Source organism: Hevea brasiliensis, chromosome 1, assembly GCF_030052815.1.
Source record: "Hevea brasiliensis isolate MT/VB/25A 57/8 chromosome 1, ASM3005281v1, whole genome shotgun sequence".
In the NCBI taxonomy this organism is placed as follows: Eukaryota; Viridiplantae; Streptophyta; class Magnoliopsida; order Malpighiales; family Euphorbiaceae; genus Hevea; species Hevea brasiliensis.
Window position 1 is genome coordinate 85,297,350 of NC_079493.1, and position 18,206 is coordinate 85,315,555.

Genomic DNA, 18,206 nt, shown 5'->3' on the forward strand with positions numbered 1-18,206 from the left:
TTAAAATGCCAACACGGAATCACAATTTGACAAATTAAAATAAAGGGATAAAAATGAAATAAAAAGGAGATAAAAACCAAACAGCCATCTTCCTCATTTCCTTCTCATTGCCTAAATCTCTCATCTCTCTTCTTCCATGAAAAAAAATTTCTTCATCTCTCTTAATTTCATCATTGATTTCTCTCCACAAAAACCTTAAACCTCCTTCATTAAAACCTTTGTCTACACCACTTGGGAAGGTGTTTAAGCCACCAAGAAAACCAAAGAAAGTGAAGGAAATTGAAGGGAGAAATTTCTTCCAAGAAGGTTAGTGTGACACTCCTTTACCCGCTTCTTCCACAAGCCAGAAGTTGAGAGCAAGTTATGCCACTCTGACAGTGCTTGAGCACCAATTTATGTTTCTATTTACAATTTATCCCTTTTAATTTATTTGTTTACAATTTTGATAAATCTAAATTTTTCTCGCACTTTAGAAAATCCTAGAAAGTGTCGCACAGAATTGGAAAAAATGGGGCTTCTTCCGAACTTCATTTTTCAAAAACACTTCCAATATAATTTCCTAAATCTAAACTCCATTATACACATTTCAAGTCAATCTCAAAATCTCAATCCCCAAAACACAATACTATTTTCAAAACTTTTCTCGTTTCACTCATCACTTTGAAGCATATTCATAAATATTTCAACATTTCATTATGCAAAAATTTCAATGATATGAAATTTCATATATTTACATTATTACATAATTACAAGAGTTTATAGTTTACAATCCAAACTAATCCAAAATGCCAAAATACAAAAATGCTCTCTAAAATCCTAAGTGTCCTACCATATGCACCTGCAGTGTGAGGTGACTTCGACTCGATGCAACCACTGGCTCACCTTGGCCTGATGTCCTCCTGGCCTAGCCACCGTGCCTAGGTCTCTGCGTGACTACTGTGGCAAAGTTGACACACTAAGGTCAATACCGCTGCAGTGGTGACAAAATAAAATAAAATAAAATAAAATAAAATAAAACGAATATGCAGAATGTGTGTTTACATTTTTGGTAGACTTAACTTCTCCGGAGTATTATTTACATTATTATTCGATTAAAATTTGGTAAGGTTTTATTATATACGTCCGAGCAACCCTTACTAATTGGATCTGACTAGATAAACGGTAAACCGCACCGAGTACTAAGTACTGCATCATCACACCATCGGTCACATTGTGCTCCTGGCAGCAAACGTAATAGCTAATAAGTCGTATACTCATCGTGGTTAAACCTAAGTGTATAATTCAAACAACATAGCCAAAGGCTATTATGTCATAATAGTGGGAAGCCATGAAACATAGAATGGCATGAAGCCATATGCACTACTACCGTAACCCTATTGGCATGCCAAGCTATCCAAACCAATCTTGTTAGGTATACTAGGTATTTCACACTTTTAAGTTTCACACTTTTTGGAATTTAAGTTTTAGTGTCACTATTCATTCATTGGTCAACAAAATGTTGACTTTTGCATAGGCAATAGGTACATTGGTTCTAATATCATCAACATACCACATTTTGCATTCAAAATTTGTTGGTATTGGTTGGCACCCATTTCTAAGCTTAATGTTAGTTAAGCAGTATCTTCACTTTTTATGCCTTGTCTTCACTGCTCCATTGGTCAATTTTTCATGGAATTTGGCAAACTGATCAACATGAAAGTTGTTCCTTATTTTGTCTAGTTGTATTTCTTTTTGAATCACTCCATTTGGAGTTTTTAACTCAAGTTATGGTCCAAAACCACAATCGTCGATTGAAATTTATCTAGAATTTCTGGATCACTCATATCTATAGTACAATAAATAGAGACTGCAACTCACCTTTTAAATATGTTCTAGTCATAATTTGGGTTAGATTTCTTCATAAAAGTTGTTGGTTCATATCTCACTCTTGTTTCTGGTAAAATTTCAGGTCAATTGGACCTTTCTACATCGAGTTATGGCCAAATGACCAAACACTGCTCATTTGGTCATTTTGCCCAGTACCGCAGTCACCCTGATTAGGGGCAAGCTTTTGGTCCACTTGGTTTGGTTTTATGGGCATGGTTTCTTCACCAAAGTTGTGCCGTTATGTGTCTAGTTTCAAATCCAATTGGCCTTGAACCAATTGAACTCCTACAATTCAAGTTATGGATGCCCAAACCTGCCGGACTCAAGTCCACCCTCGCAGTCACCCAATGGCAGCCACACCAAACCCAAATCCATTACTCAACACAATTCATTTTTATTTAAATAGAACCAAATGGTCACTAATTGACCATTAAAACTTACTTCTCACCATTAACTAATTAAGGTCTCCAATTTATGCCCAAACCCTAACCCTAATATCTTAAGTCATGCATTTACATACCTTCCATTGTCCTAAGCATTGTATTAATGTTAAAGGCAGCCAAATTCCAATTTAACTCTAAGAAATCTTCAAAACTCTACTAGGTTCAAGGCTGCCCAAAATTTTGGGATGGACATACACAAGACATTTAGCAAATTTCTTTGCAATTTTGCACTCAATTAAACTTATTCAACATAAATTTGAAGAGAAACATAAGTTTAAGTCACTAACCTCTTAGGGAGCTAATCCAAAGGTTGTAAGATCTCTTTCTTTTTAATTCTTTTTGCTCCCAAAAGCTTCACTAGGATGTAAGAACAAATTTTTATGTTGCTAGGTTAGGGTTTTGTTGAGAAAAGACTAAGGAATCTAAGCTTTATAAGCATAAAATGGAGGAGGAAAGGAGGAGTATGGGGCTCTTTGGGAAGATGAGTAGCTGCAGAATTTTTTTATAGAATTGTCTTTTTTCTGCCCATTTTATGTATTATAAATGTCTTCCTTTAATTTGATTGGCTATCCTTTAATTACCTCATGCTTACATAAGCATGAGGTAATAAATCCCATTTTCTCTCCATTTCTTGTCTAATTAATTGCAATTAAATTTTTAACAAAATTTAGTCATATTTTATGTTATATAAATTATTTATTTAACTAGACAAGTTGGCCAAAAATCATCTCTCAAGACGAAATGACCAAATGCCTCGCTTGGCTTAACGGGCCAAAATTGTTCAGACATATTGAAAAAATTTTTATATTTTCTTGGCATTCTAATGCCATAAGAACCTCAATGACCCTTCTCTGGAGTCCCAAAAATTATTTTATAATTTTTCCTTAGTTTAGGGCTCCCAATTGAGAATCGCAACTTCTCACTAGGATACCCATCGCTAGGCACCTACCATTTAACTTGGTTGTATTTTATTTCTAAAATTTTTCCTAAATTTTTCTTATTAATATTTGAGTTAATTATGGTTTCTCACTTTATTTTAAATATTTTTTCGATGTTTCTAGCTGTCCGAACATTCATTGGTCATTGTATCAGTAGACTGTACGTACTATCTAAAGTGTGGATGTTACAGTTAGTTCCATATTCTTTGCTTTTACATCTTTCTAAACATGAATTTAAGCTAAGTTGAAAATTTGATAAAAATTAAATTAATGAGGCATGATTATGTTCCATGAAATTTTGGCAGCCTTAACATGAGTTAGGTTAGAGAATTCTTTGATTTAAAGTGACATATTAGCTACCCCTAGTATAAATTATATGATTAGTATAGCACATTAGAGTAAGATGCATGAATTGAGACTTGGTCAATTAGGTTAGGGTTTTGAAATTTAATTTTGGTAGTGGATGAAAATAGACATAAACTAAAGTTGTAATGGTCAATTAGTAACCATTTGGCTATGATTAATGAGGAATTGAAGTGATTTGTGCCAATGGAATTGAGGGTAGATGTGTCGCTTGGGTGACCCAAGCAGTCTAGATATGAGTCCAAAGAAGTTTGGGTAGCTATAGCTTGTTAGGTAGGTCCAATTGGTGCAAGGCCAATTGGACATGAAACTAGATACATAATGACACAACTTTGATGAAGGAACCTCTCTAGAAACCAAACATAGATGCCCTAAAATTAACCAAATTTGAGTAACACACATTCTCGCTCGGGCAAATGACCAAGTGAATAAAGTGTTCATTCATTTGATCATAACTCACTGTAGAAATGTCTAATTAACCTGAAATTTATATCAATAGAAAGCTTAGACAATTTAGGACAACTTTCATGAAGGACACAACTTCAAATTTTGATTAGAACTTAATGAAATTGCCCACCAAACTCAGACACTAAAATCGCTAGAATGGATTCTCGCCTAAATTATGGTATCGCCTCTATCCAGCCAGTTATGGTATTTAGGCTATAACTTGAGCTACAAAACTCCAATTGGAGTGATTCAAAATGGAATTAAAGAAGACACAATAATGAACAACTTTGATGAAGAAAAGTTAGCCCAGTTTCCACTGTAGAATTGTCCAATGGAACAGTAAACTTAGTTAATCAAAACTGAAAATTTAGAAATGCATCTAGGGGACTTTAAATTGCAAGTGACAATTAATACTAACAAATGTAAAACTTAAAATGTGGGATCTTGGTGTAATTAGAATTAACATATCCATTAAGTATGAAAAGTCAATATTTTGGCTGACTAGTAAGGTGAATAGTAATCAAAATGGTTAGCAAATTAAGATGAAGACCTAGAACCAATGCTTAGAATTGTATGACAAATGGGGACTATGCATCTTAGTCAAAATTGATAGAGGAAAATTAAGGCTATAAATTTGAAATCCATGAAATGTTCATGAATTATTTGAAACATTAAAAGTAAGTCACCTAATTGATATGAATAGAAGTTAGCTTATATGCCCATCACAAGTAGAATTCATAAATATTAGTAATTCAACATGAAATATAAAATTTGTAATTATGTAAGTAGATTTTCAATGTATAAATGAGAAAGGACAAGAAAAAGTATTTTGAGTACAATGGTACATGAACACCATTGTTATGAATAGAGATCCAAAATGAATGATGTAAGGATATAATGAATAAATATATGAATTATGATGAAGGTAAAACAGTACATGAACTCCATTGTTGTGAATTGAGATCCAAAATGAATGATGTAAGGAATGTATGAATTGTGATTAATGTATAAACTATACATAATTGTGATTTAGAAATTTGTACTTCTGCTAAGAACAAAATTAAAATGTTATAAATTATAATTGGAACTTATAATGAAATAAGAAGACATATTAATATTTAATGGTACTTATGTGCCCATGTATTGCCTAGACACGCGTGTCAGATTGGATAGATTGGCATGCCAATAGGGTATTGTTTTAGCAGTACTGCGAAAGGCTTTATGCCCGTATTCATGGCTTCATGCCGTACTCATGGCTTTTACGCCCGATTATGTGTTATCATGGCTTTTTAGCCATTCTGACTGCATACAGAATTGACGTTCCGCGTCCCATGGTATGATGGCCCGAGGCACCGCAGAGTCCAGAGCTAACGACCTGTTATCTAGTTTAGTCAACCTATCATAGGTTACTTGGGCAATGAAATTTGTTAAGAATAATGTGAATTAAATGAATAAATAAGAAAGAAACTAGAATTAGTTTTAAAATTTTATTCACTATGAAATGATCCAAACACCTAGGAAATGTTGAGTGAAAGTGTAACACCCACGCTTGCATAGCCTAGTAGATTTCATCGCTCCAAAGGACCTGTTGGTCCTGACAATTAGGGATTAGATCCATAAACACCATTTATTAGTGTGAATGAACGGTAGCGTGTAAAACACAAGTTTATACCATTGAATTCTAAAATTTTCACCTAGGTCACATGCATCATGCAAGATTTATTTTTATCTATTTGATTTCATGATAAACAACATATTAAAACTCTTTAATATGTTTTTGGATCTGTATTTGCTATTTAAGATTTTAAAATTAATCGATTAATTTTAGAACCCTAGATTAAATCAAGAACGATTACACTAACCTCTTGATGCATCGCAAATGGTTCGCGCTTTGAGATTCATCTTCGTGACACCGATGTTGTCCTCTAGCTTGTCCACACCAAGAACACCTATGGCAGCCCTTGAATAGCTTCTAAAGCTTTTTCTATTAATTAGAAAATCAAGTTCTGCCTTTTAAGAGATTAAAGATAAACAGACACTAGAAACAATTTCTAGTGTTCTTAATTCAAGAGATTGATGGCTAATCTCTTTGAATTGATAAGAGATGAAGAAGAAGAGATGAAAACCTCAAAGTGGCGTGACAAAGGAGTGTGGCTGCTGGTTGTGTTTTATTTTCTCATAACAACACTTAAATAGCTAGGTTAACACATTAAACCCTTGCCACATGTCACCCTTTGATTAGCTCTAGGTTTAAGTGACCCAATCACATTGTGCCAAGTGTCAAACCTATATTTAATCTTGATTTTAATCATCTTACATGATTAAAAACATTTGGCAAGCTTATGTGTAATCCCATGTGTCACCATCTCATGGTGCCACGTGTCACACCGCAAAATGACCAAAATGCCCTCGTGTCTTAATTCTTGAGTTCTCAACCCAAAATAATTATTTTTCTTCTTCTAATTAATTTATATCAAATATAAATTAATTAATTAATCTCTATTAATTAATTTTCATTAATTAAATTCATATTTAAACACTTTAAATATAAATTTAATTTATACTATACATCCAATAATCTAGATTTGGTTTCAAGTCATGCTAGGACTTTGCAATTTAATTGCAAACTAAACCTATTTAATTAATCAATTAAACTCTTTAATTAATTAATTAAATCATATTTAAATAGGTGATAACTTGTGTATGTGTGTGACTTACTAGGCTCATCACTAATTGGCAATGAGACTTGATATCAACTCTTAATATCATCGTAACTCTTTCTTACCATAAATGATTTCTCTAAATCATTTTATGAACCTCATAGACCATGGTGAACACCTAGCATAGCATGCCATGGCCACCCAATTAGTAATAAGGTTTACCTTAAATGAACCTATAATCATATGTTACCATGCACTAGAATCTCTCTCTCACAAAATCCCAACTCAAGCCGAGTCATGGTTTATGTCAAACTCCATTTGCTATGAATATTATGTTCTCTTTAATTCCAGCTTCTTGATTAAAAGATTTTCTCATCGTAAACTCTTTTCAATAAATCTATCTGTCTGCCAGAACTTGAAACATCAAGAACAATTAAATGAACATAGGATTTTATCTCTATTTACTTAGAGGAACAGATTCCATCTTGATCAACACCTACCTCCATATATAACTAGTAGGAGCCAACACATGCCCATATACCCATACACAAGACAAGTATGAAAGCAAAGATCAAACTCAAACTACCTATATACAAGATAATCTGTATATCTCGTGTCTAAAGATTATATGCACGATATGATTTATGACAAAACATTGACAAGAGTAAACTCCATGTGCTTGTCATAAGTGTCACCGGTTCGGCCTACTTATCATTTATAAGTGCCTATCATGTTTGTTATATGGCATGAGACTCACCATTCCATCTTATTTATATCTCATATAAATAACTTGGGAACAAACATGAATACAATCTTTCCGATAAGTCATGTCCTTATTATGAAGTATCCTCGATTGTGAACCTATTTATGATACTTTGTGCTAGAAATATTGTCACTCATATTCTTAATAACTTAAGAATAATATTTCTAACAAAATATCAATGGACCTTTTCTATTACACATAAATATATTATGTAAACTAAAAGTGGAAATGCCTTTTATTAATAAAAATATATACAAGATACATACTAAATGATATGCTCTAGGCATACTACTAACAATCTCCCACTAGCACTAGAGCCATTCATTACAATACCTTAGACCCATCTTCTCAAGATGTCACCTAACTGAGCCATGACAAAGGCTTAGTGAATGGATCACCTGAATTTTTCACCGATGTTATTTTTCTCGCATGGCTATATCGCTTTGCCCAACTATATGTCCGATAATGTGGTAGTGCCTTTCTATGTGTTTGGATTTTGGGTGAGACCTTAGTTCCTTAGCTCAGATGATCGCTTCCATTGTTGTCACAAAGGTAGTGGAACCGCTGACTCAATGGAAGGAACTACGTAAGTTCTCACGAACTTCTTTATCCAAATAGCTTCCTTTGCAAAGATCTCGATGCAAAGAATATACTCACTCTAGAGTGGAATCGCAATGTGCTCGCTTGGAACTCTTCCAACCGATCGCACTTCCATTACAAATGAACACATATCTAGAGGTAGACTTTCTATCATCAATATCCGATTGGAAATCGTAATCAAGATAACCATCCAATTGCAAGTCTCCACTCTCCATAAATCAAGAATAAATCCTTAGTTCTTCTCAAGTACTTAAGGATATTCTTGATACTATCCAAAGGTTCCAAACCTGATTGGATTGATACCGCTAGTCAAACTAATAAAGATATGCGATATCCGCCTAGTACACAACATTGCATACATTAAACTTCCAATAGCCAAGCATATGGAATCCTCGCCATCTTATCTCTTTCTTCAGTGTCTTTGGAGACATCTCTTTAGAAAGATGGATACCATGTCTCACTGTAATAATCCTCTTTGAATAAAGCAAGTTAAACCACTTTAAAACCTTTTCCAAGTATATAATTTGGGATAAACCAATTATTCTTTTCGCTTTATCTCTATATATGCGAATCCCAAGAATATAGGTTGCCTCCCCTAAGACTTTAATGGAGAATGTATTTGACAACCATACATTTATAGTCGTCAAAATACCTGTGTCAGGACCCATCAATAAGATGTCATCCACATAGAAGACAAGGAAAGTGATAGCATCACACTAACCTTCTTATATACACATGGCTCATCCTCATTTTTGATAAAACCAAATGATTTAATGGCTTCATCAAAACAGATGTTCCAACTCCTCGAAGCTTGTTTCAACCCATAAATGGATCGCTTTAGCTTGCATACCTTGGAACCATCTTGGGATTCAAATCCCCTAGGTTGTTCCATGAAAATGTTTTCTTCAATGTATCCATTGAGAAAAGATGCTTTGATATCCATCTGCCAAATCTCATAATCATAGTATGCAGCTATTGCTAATAAAATCCTAATTGATTTAAGCATGGCAACAGTAGAAAGTCTCTCATAGTCGATTCCTTGCCTTTGGCGAAACCCTTTCGCTACTAGCCTTGCCTTATAGGTCTCTACCTTTCCATCGTAACCAATTTTCTTCTTGAAAACCCATTTGTTCCCTATAGGTACAATACCTTCAGTGGGTCAACAAGATCCCAAACTTGATTCTTATACATGGAATCAATCTCTGATTTCATAGATCAATCCATTTTGAAGAGTCTATATCTGATATAGCTTCTTCATAGGTAAGTGGATCATCTCCATGAACTACTATTTCATGAGTAGACAACTCTTGTTCTACTTCATGAAGAAAACCATATCTCACTGGTGGGTGAGATACCCTTGTTGTTCTACGAGGAACAAATTGAGATGTTTCATCAACGGTATAGGTTGACTAGATGGATCTATATCCATCCGATCTATTGGTTGGTCGTAATTCTCCAATTCTAACTCTATTTGCCTTCCTTTGCCTCCTTCTTGAACAAACCGTTGTTCAAGAAATGTGGCATCTCTACTTATCACAACCTTTGTGAAGTAGGCAAATAAAAATAATATCCAAAACTATCTTTTGGATATCCAACAAATCGACCTTTTCTCGATCCGGTCTCCAATTTATCGTTGTTCACCTTTTGATATAAGCCGACAACCCCAAATCTTAACATGCTTAAGACTTGGTTTTCTTCCATGCCATATCTCATAAGGTGTGGAAGAAACCGATTTTGATGGAATCCTATTCAGAATATACAAAGTCGATTCTAATGCAAATCCCCAAAAGGAGATTGGCATATCAAGATAGCTCATCATACTACGCACTATATCCAATAGGGTACGATTTCTCCTTTCAGATACACCATTCACCGTATGCTCTCGAGGAGTCACCGAGAAACAATGCCATGCTCTCTCAAGTATTCATCAAATTCAAGACTAAATATTCACCTCCACGATCCGATCAAGAGCTTTAATATTCTTTCCTCGCTTGATTTTCTACTTCGATTTAAATTCTTTGAACTTTTCAAAAGATTCATGTTTGTATTTCATCAAATACAAATACCCAAACCTTGATTTATCATCAAGAAAGGTAATAAAATAATGAAAACCCTCTAGCCATTTCTTTAAATGGACCACATACATCACTATGTATTAGCTCCAAAATATTTTCACTCTTAGCCCCGTCCAACAAAGGGTGATCTAGTCATTTTGCCTCAAGGCAAGATTCACAAGTTGAGTAGGCTCAGAGCCCAATGAGGATAGAATCCCATTTTCTCCGCTTTGCAATCCTATCTTCTCGCAACATGACATAACCTTAAGTGCCAAATATATTTTGAACTTGAGTTGGTTTTCACCATGGCATTGCATTCTTTAGATTGCTATACTCTAGCCAGTTGAAACACTTTCTTACTAGCAATGGAAACACTTTCCTATTGGCAGTGGAAACACTTTCCTTTGCCTTTGTCAGCTTTGGTCTTCCCTTTCTGTTTAGCTATTTTCTTGGAAGGACCAGAATCAAGTTTCTTTTCTTATTGCCCTTCTTCTTGTTGACTTTCCAGCAGTAAGAAGATGCAACCAAAGCTACCTCTTTTCCTTTATTGCTCGGCATATTCTTTTGGGCAATAACCAAGATGTTGAGTAAACCAGCTAAGGTGCATTCCTCGTTTAGTCATATGGAAATTTGTCACAAAATTTCCAAAAGACTCGTGAAGGGATCAAGGATCAAATCCACCGTAGTTGGAAATCCATGTTGAAGTCAAGATGTTCCAACCGCCAATCATCCGAATCATCTTGTGGACATGATCCCCAACATTCTCGTCCCTCGACATCCTCATACTAATAGCTGCCTAGATATCTCATACCTAGCATTCTCGCCGTGCTCACCATACAACTCTTGTAGGTGAAGGAGGATCTCACTCGCACTCTGCATGTTCTCATGTTGCTTCAGAATCTCATTACTCATGGAAGCAAGCATGTAACACTTAGCTCTCATATCATGCTCCTTCCACTTGTCCAAAGTTTCATGTTCCTCTTGTGTGGCCTCCGGAGGTAAGGGACCAGAACATTTGAATCTAGAACATATCCTATATGTTCAAGGTTCAGACAAGTTTCAAATTTCTTAGCCAATCGTATGCATTAGGTCCTCACAACCTATTGTGATCAAGTATGCTTGCAAGGATATTGATGGTGGTGGTTGTTTTGTGCTCATTTTTATCGTAAAATTAATCGCAGAAAATAACCAGATTAATTAGTAAATGTATCATGTAATTAACCAAAATGATTATGGTCTTTAATCAAATTGGTCCTCCCACTAACTTAGCTTAATCCTACACTTCCAAAGTAGAAAACTGAAATCCTAGTTGGATGGATTTCTAGTGGGTGATTGAATTCTTATAATTCTATTGATCATCCTCAGTACATCCATTATTGGAATTACAATAAACTATAAGTGAGCAACTCCTTGCCCATCACATCTCATGTGAGGTTCAATCCTTTACCTAGCCCCTAATGCTCAAAATCTCAGTACATCCATTATTGACTTATCTTGCATTAGTTAAGTTGATCCCATTGAGCCAAGAATTATGCAAATAATTTTAATGTCCTCAGTACATCCAATATTGGCCACTAAACCATTTACATATTTACAACATTCATGCTTAACAATTATTCTTAAGAAAATCTCTTAAATTAATTGCATCTCATGCAACTATTTAAAATTTCTTAAAATAATTGCCCCAATGGAGGGCCTATGTTATAATTACTTTAATTATAGCATTTCCAACTTAATCATTTGTTTGAAGATTTTATGGTCATTCTAATTACTATTAAGGTCTCACTTTGCACATTATCCATTTAGCATGCATATATCATATAATTGCATACATTCCCATACATCTCATGCATTCATGGATAAGCAAGAAATATGGTATGATCATGGATTTTCTAAGGGATTCAATTCTCGAGCCACCAAGAATTGAATCAGGCATTCCTAGGTGCATTTCATTCATTCATTTTACAAGAGTTGCTGAAGGAGTACATAATCAACACTTGATCTTGAATTCTCCCACCGGTCCCACCAATGCTCTTGACTCCTTGAACTTCTTGCAATCCAATATTACATAGTAATCCTTGGCATACCAAGGCGAATTTACAAGAACTTAAATAAATGAAATTACAACCCAAAAATTATTACAAACTTAATAATACATGCCCAAAATAAATTAAAATAAATTAATTAATTTACAATCCCAAAGAAACATAAAAGAAATAAATCCAATCACATTGGTCTTTTATAGTCCATGATCATCCATCATGCATATCACTATTTAACAATTAAATAAAACATACATACTTAAATTAAATTGAATATCTCATATTCAACTTAAAAATCCAGATTTGAATATGATTCAAATAAATTTAAAAATTCAGATTTGAATCTCATTCAAACAAATTTAAAAATTCAGATTTGAATCACATTCAAACAACTTTAAAAATTCAGATTTGAATCACATTCAAACATTTTTTAAAAATCAGATTTGAATCACATTCAAATATTTTTTTAAAAATCAGATCTGAATTTTATTCAATCAAATTTAAAAAATCAGATTTAAATATGATTCAAACAACTTTAAAAATTCAAATTTGAATCACATTCAAACAACTTTTAAAATTCAGATTTGAATCACATTCAAACAATTTTAAAATTCTGATTTGAATCATAATTTAATTGTGTGATAAAAATTCTAATTAAACAATTTAATTAGACATAAAATGGATCTTAGATCATACAATAATTGCACATTCACCATCCATTTACCGATCTTAAATCATATAACATTTTCACATTCACCATCCATTTACCTTTGCACACCATTGTGATGCATCAACCATGCGCATCATGATGTTCATCATTTGTGCCGCCACTTTGACTTTGTAACCAGCAATAAACTTTTGATCTCATGATCAAACACACAATTAAATCATATAATCATCAATCTAAATGGAAAATATAGTGGCTCATACCAATTGAAGGAACTAAGCGTGAAAATACAAGTTTATACCATTGAATTCAAAAATTTTCACCTAGGGTCACATGCATCATGCAAGATTTATTTTATCTATTTGATTTCAATGATAAACAACATATTAAAACTCTTTAATATGTTTTTGGATCTGTATTTGCTATTTAAGATTTTAAAATTAATCAGATTAATTTTAGAACCCTAGATTAAATCAAGAACGATTACACTAACCTCTTGATGCATCGCAAATGTCTCGCGCTTTGAGATTCGCCTTCAGACACCAGATGTTGTCCTCTAGCTTGTCCACACCAAGAACACCTATGGCAGCCCTTGAATAGCTTCTAAAGCTTTTTCTATTAATTAGAAAATCAAGTTCTGCTTTTAAGAGATTAAAGATGTAAACAGACACTAGAAACAATTTCTAGTGTTCTTAATTCAAGAGATTGATGGCTAATCTCTTTGAATTGATAAGAGATGAAGAAGAAGAGATGAAAACCTCAAAGTGGCGTGACAAAGGAGTGTGGCTGCTGGTTGTGTTTTATTTTCTCATAACAACACTTAAATAGCTAGGTTAACACATTAAACCCTTGCCACATGTCACCCTTTGATTAGCTCTAGGTTTAAGTGACCCAATCACATTGTGCCAAGTGTCAAACCTATATTTAATCTTGATTTTAATCATCTTACATGATTAAAAACATTTGGCAAGCTTATGTGTAATCCCATGTGTCACCATCTCATGGTGCCACGTGTCACACCGCAAAATGACCAAAATGCCCTCGTGTCTTAATTTTGAGTTCTCAACCCAAAATAATTATTTTTCTACTTCTAATTAATATAAATTAAATAAAAATTAATTAATTAAACGCAATAAATAAATATATCATTAATTAAATTCATATTTAAATACTTTAAATATAAATTTAACTTATACTATACATCCAATAATCTAGATTTGGTTTCAAGTCATGCTAAGGACTTTGTAATTTAATTACAAATTAAACCTATTTAATTAATCAATTAAACTCTTTAATTAATTAATTAAATCATATTTAAATAGGTGATAACTTGTGTATGTGGTTGACTTACTAGGCTCATCACTAATTGGCATTGAGACATGATAGCAACTCTAATATCATCGTAACTCTTTCTTACCATAAATGATTTCTCTAAATCATTTTATGAACCTCATAGACCATGGTTAACACCTAGCATAGCATGCCATGGCCACCCAATTAGTAATAAGGTTTACCTTAAATGAACCTATAATCATATGTTACCATGCACTAGAATCTCTCTCATAAAATCCCAACTCAAGCCGAGTCATGGTTTATGTCAAACTCCATTTGCTATGAATATTATGTTCTCTTTAATTCCAGCTTGATTAAAAGATTTTCTCATCGTAAACTCTTTTCTAAATAAATCTATCTGTCTCCGCCAGAACTTGAAACATCAAGAACAATTAAATGAACATAGGATTTTATCTCTATTTACTTAGAGGAACAGATTCCATCTTGATCAACACCTACCTCCATATATAACTAGTAGGAGCCAACACATGCCCATATACCCATACACAGTACAAGTATGAAAGCAGTTGTCGACACCATATTTTGTTCGATCCCTAGAATCAATAAAAATTCTTTTTGAACAAATAATCACGCTTCCATCCCTCTTTGATAGGCGGTCACATTTCCGATCTCTCCTCACAAAGAATTGAATCAATGCTAAGTCCTCACATTCATTAAAACTCACCGATCTCTCAAAATCATTTACCGATCCTCAAACCCGATGTCGAATTTCCTGACTGCAAGAATATTCCCGATCTCTCGTTGATAAATGAAATGAACTGCACTAGATCTTTTCCTACCGCTTTATTGCCGACCTCCTTTCCAAAGTTTAAGAGCTAAAGTTTTGGTTCGATTCCGATCTTAAGTGTTCGAGTTAAATTTTCACCAAGTTCTGCTCAAAGATTTCTTCCCTACCGATCTCATGTTTAAAGTGCTTTCCGATCTCTCATACTTAGATTAATAATCACATTTAGTTTTTGTTTTGTCGTGCTCATACAATCAAATACTCGCATAAACAATGGTTTAAAATTTTCCGATCACAATCATTCATTGAACAAAAGGCATTTCATTTCATGTCATAATTTGTACAGTTATTCTACTGGGGATCACCCCACTGATCTACATTTGATCACTCCTCTCTCCCTCTCACCCTGGCCATCCTCACCGCCTTCATCATTGTCCTCGTGGAGCCACATCGCCATCCAAGAAAAGTCTTCTTCCGGGTAACGCCCCGAGTGCGGCCAAGAGATCCTTGTGAGCCTTCACATAGGCCTCTGCCATTCCCGCCACCATCTCCTCATCCCTCTCCTTAAGCTCCTTGTCTTTCTCCTTAAGCTCCTTATCCTTCGCCTCAAGTTCCTCTATGTTGAGCGACTGAGCGCTGCTGGCGTGAAGCACTGGACTTCCTTAAGAGCACGGCCCTCTCATCCAAAGCACGATTCTGCTCGCCAACCGGTCTTCATGGAGCTTTGCCCGCCCTCGACTTGAGATATATAATCCCGAGCTGATGAGAGTTGGGATCGAGGGAATCCACCTCCGATTCTTCTTCCCGATCTCCTTACCTGTGCGCCGAATCCTTTCCTGATCATGGTCCGTTCACTGACACTCCACGCTTAAGCTCATGGTCCGAGTCAATATGTCGCCGAGACCATTCTCGGGATAGCTCATCCCGATCCTCCTGAAAGAAGATGGTAGACCCTGTGACTTTGGCGAAATCGTAGTTCTCCTTGACAACCGATTATTCCTCAAGCAATGATCAAGATTGAGCGCCCGAGAAGAGGTCCTCCCGTGCTTGAGTAGGCCCCCTTCCCCGCTTGGAACAATCGCAAGAGTCGGAGGTCGCTCCTCCGATCTAGGAGGAGATCGGTAGCTTCAGTGGTCATGGACCAAGGTTGGGGAGGATCACTTTGTATCTCCTGTGTTCGTGACCGGCGCTTGGAGTCGCTCAACGCTTTATCTCCTTTATCTTCCGAGATCTCTCCTTCTTCCGCTTTCCTAGAACCCTCACCACCCGCCATACCGCACAAAGAAAAGGTTAGTGAGATCACTAAGGTCGTGAGAATTGAGATATAGAAAATACCGATGCCGAGGTTAGAGAGCGGAAGTTCGCGGTCTTGGCCAAAGGAGCACCGAACAAATTAATGGTGCAAATCTCAGCCACCGAATCCAAACAAGAATACTTTTAGTGGCAGCCTCACTCTTCAGATCCATCACTATCAAACTTTCCTCGTGGTAATATGGTTCTAAGCAAGGGTCCCCGTACCACCAAATTGGGAAGTCTCAAAGCGGCTCTGATCTTTGCTCCTCACAATGAAGAAACGATTCTTCCAGCTTCTAAGAGACGAGGCAGATCGGAAAAGAGCTCGCAATTAGGCTTCACCGAAAGAACCAAAGGGTCATCGCCCTTTCTGAGTTAGCCGGCAGCTTGGCGAACACTTTAGCCGTAGGTCCGATTCCCTTAGCTCCGGCATAGACCTCTAAAGCTACCAAGATCCGCCACGAGTTGGGGTGAATTTGAACAATGGATGCTCGTGAAGTTTTAGGACTTCCTTATAGAAATCGCCTAGAGGGAACCTCGCATCGCCTTTAACTGCTCCTCATACACCATAACCTGTCGTTCTTCAAAGAAGTGATCGACACGTAGGTCGCCATGGCACTTGATTAGCTCGAACGAATCAGACAAATATTGTATTCTTGAACAAACGATCGCAGAGCGGATTCTCAAGAACCGACTAAGCTCGCCTATGGGAAGGGTCTCTCTTGAAGAAGGGCGCAGACGCCTTAATGGTACGACTACCGACTGGAGCAGGACCCTAAGGGGTCCAGTTGCGCGCTGGTTCGATCGCTTCTTCTTCATCGACGATGACCAAGAGAACTCAATGGAAGGAGGGCTCACGCTTCTCCGACCTTCTGCACCGCCATTTTCAAAAGAAACAAAGAACTTAAACTAAAAAGAGGATTAAAGTCCTTACCGAGTCTAATCAAGGCCGAGAAACCGGAGAAAATGAGAGAACTTCAAGTTGTGAGCAGGGATTGAAAATGGAATGAGAGAACAACCGCTAACCTCCCCTATTTATACTAGTCCGAGCATTTAATGCTCGCGAGGTTCTAGGCGGCGATCGATTGGTGAGACTCGACAAATGTTTCCGACACTTCTCTCAAATATCCGAATGTTCGAGATCGTTAATTGAGATCGCATAATAAGTTAAATATTTTGAATAAAGGATCGCTTATGTCATTCGTAAAGAACCAGACGGATAAACACAGAGAGATCGGAAAATAATCAATGCAAAAATAAGATGATAACCGACAAAATAAAGTCTTTATTCTCAAAAGATCATTACATCATTTGGGCGATCTCTAGGATCGGATTACAATAAAGGTCTAGCTACATCATGTGGCCGATCTCTAGAGATCCGATTACATTGAAAATTACATCATTTGGACGATCTCTAGAGACCGTGAAAATCCTATCCAAGAGGTCGATCTAAGGATCGCTTTATAACTTATCCCAAGGATACTCCCAGAGATCCATGGATCAGTTTATAACTAATCCCAAGGATACTCCTGTGTGATCTAAGGATCGCTTATAATCGATCCCAAGGATATTGCCGACGAAGCTTAATCCGCCGAACACCCAATGTGGATCGTAATCGCCGTTTAACACTCAATGTGATGAGAAGCCGAATGAACTCGCTGAGCAACTCGAGATCGGTACAACCGCCCGCAATACGGATCGGTCAAATCCAGCTTCTTCACCATCGCCAATTAGGACCATCCAATCACCGGATCGTAAATTTTCAATGAGGAATAGGGAATTCCATCTAAGAGGATCAAAACCACGCTTGTAGCCTAACTTTCCCGAATGCCTAGAACCAAGAAACAAGGAGAAAGAGAGAAAATCGAATGAAGGAAATGCCACTATCAACAGGGTATATATAGGGGAAAATGGGCATTTAATGTCGAAGGAAAACGGTTGACGCTCAAAATCGAGATGTAATTAATGCTTGGACCGAATCCGCATCGATCAA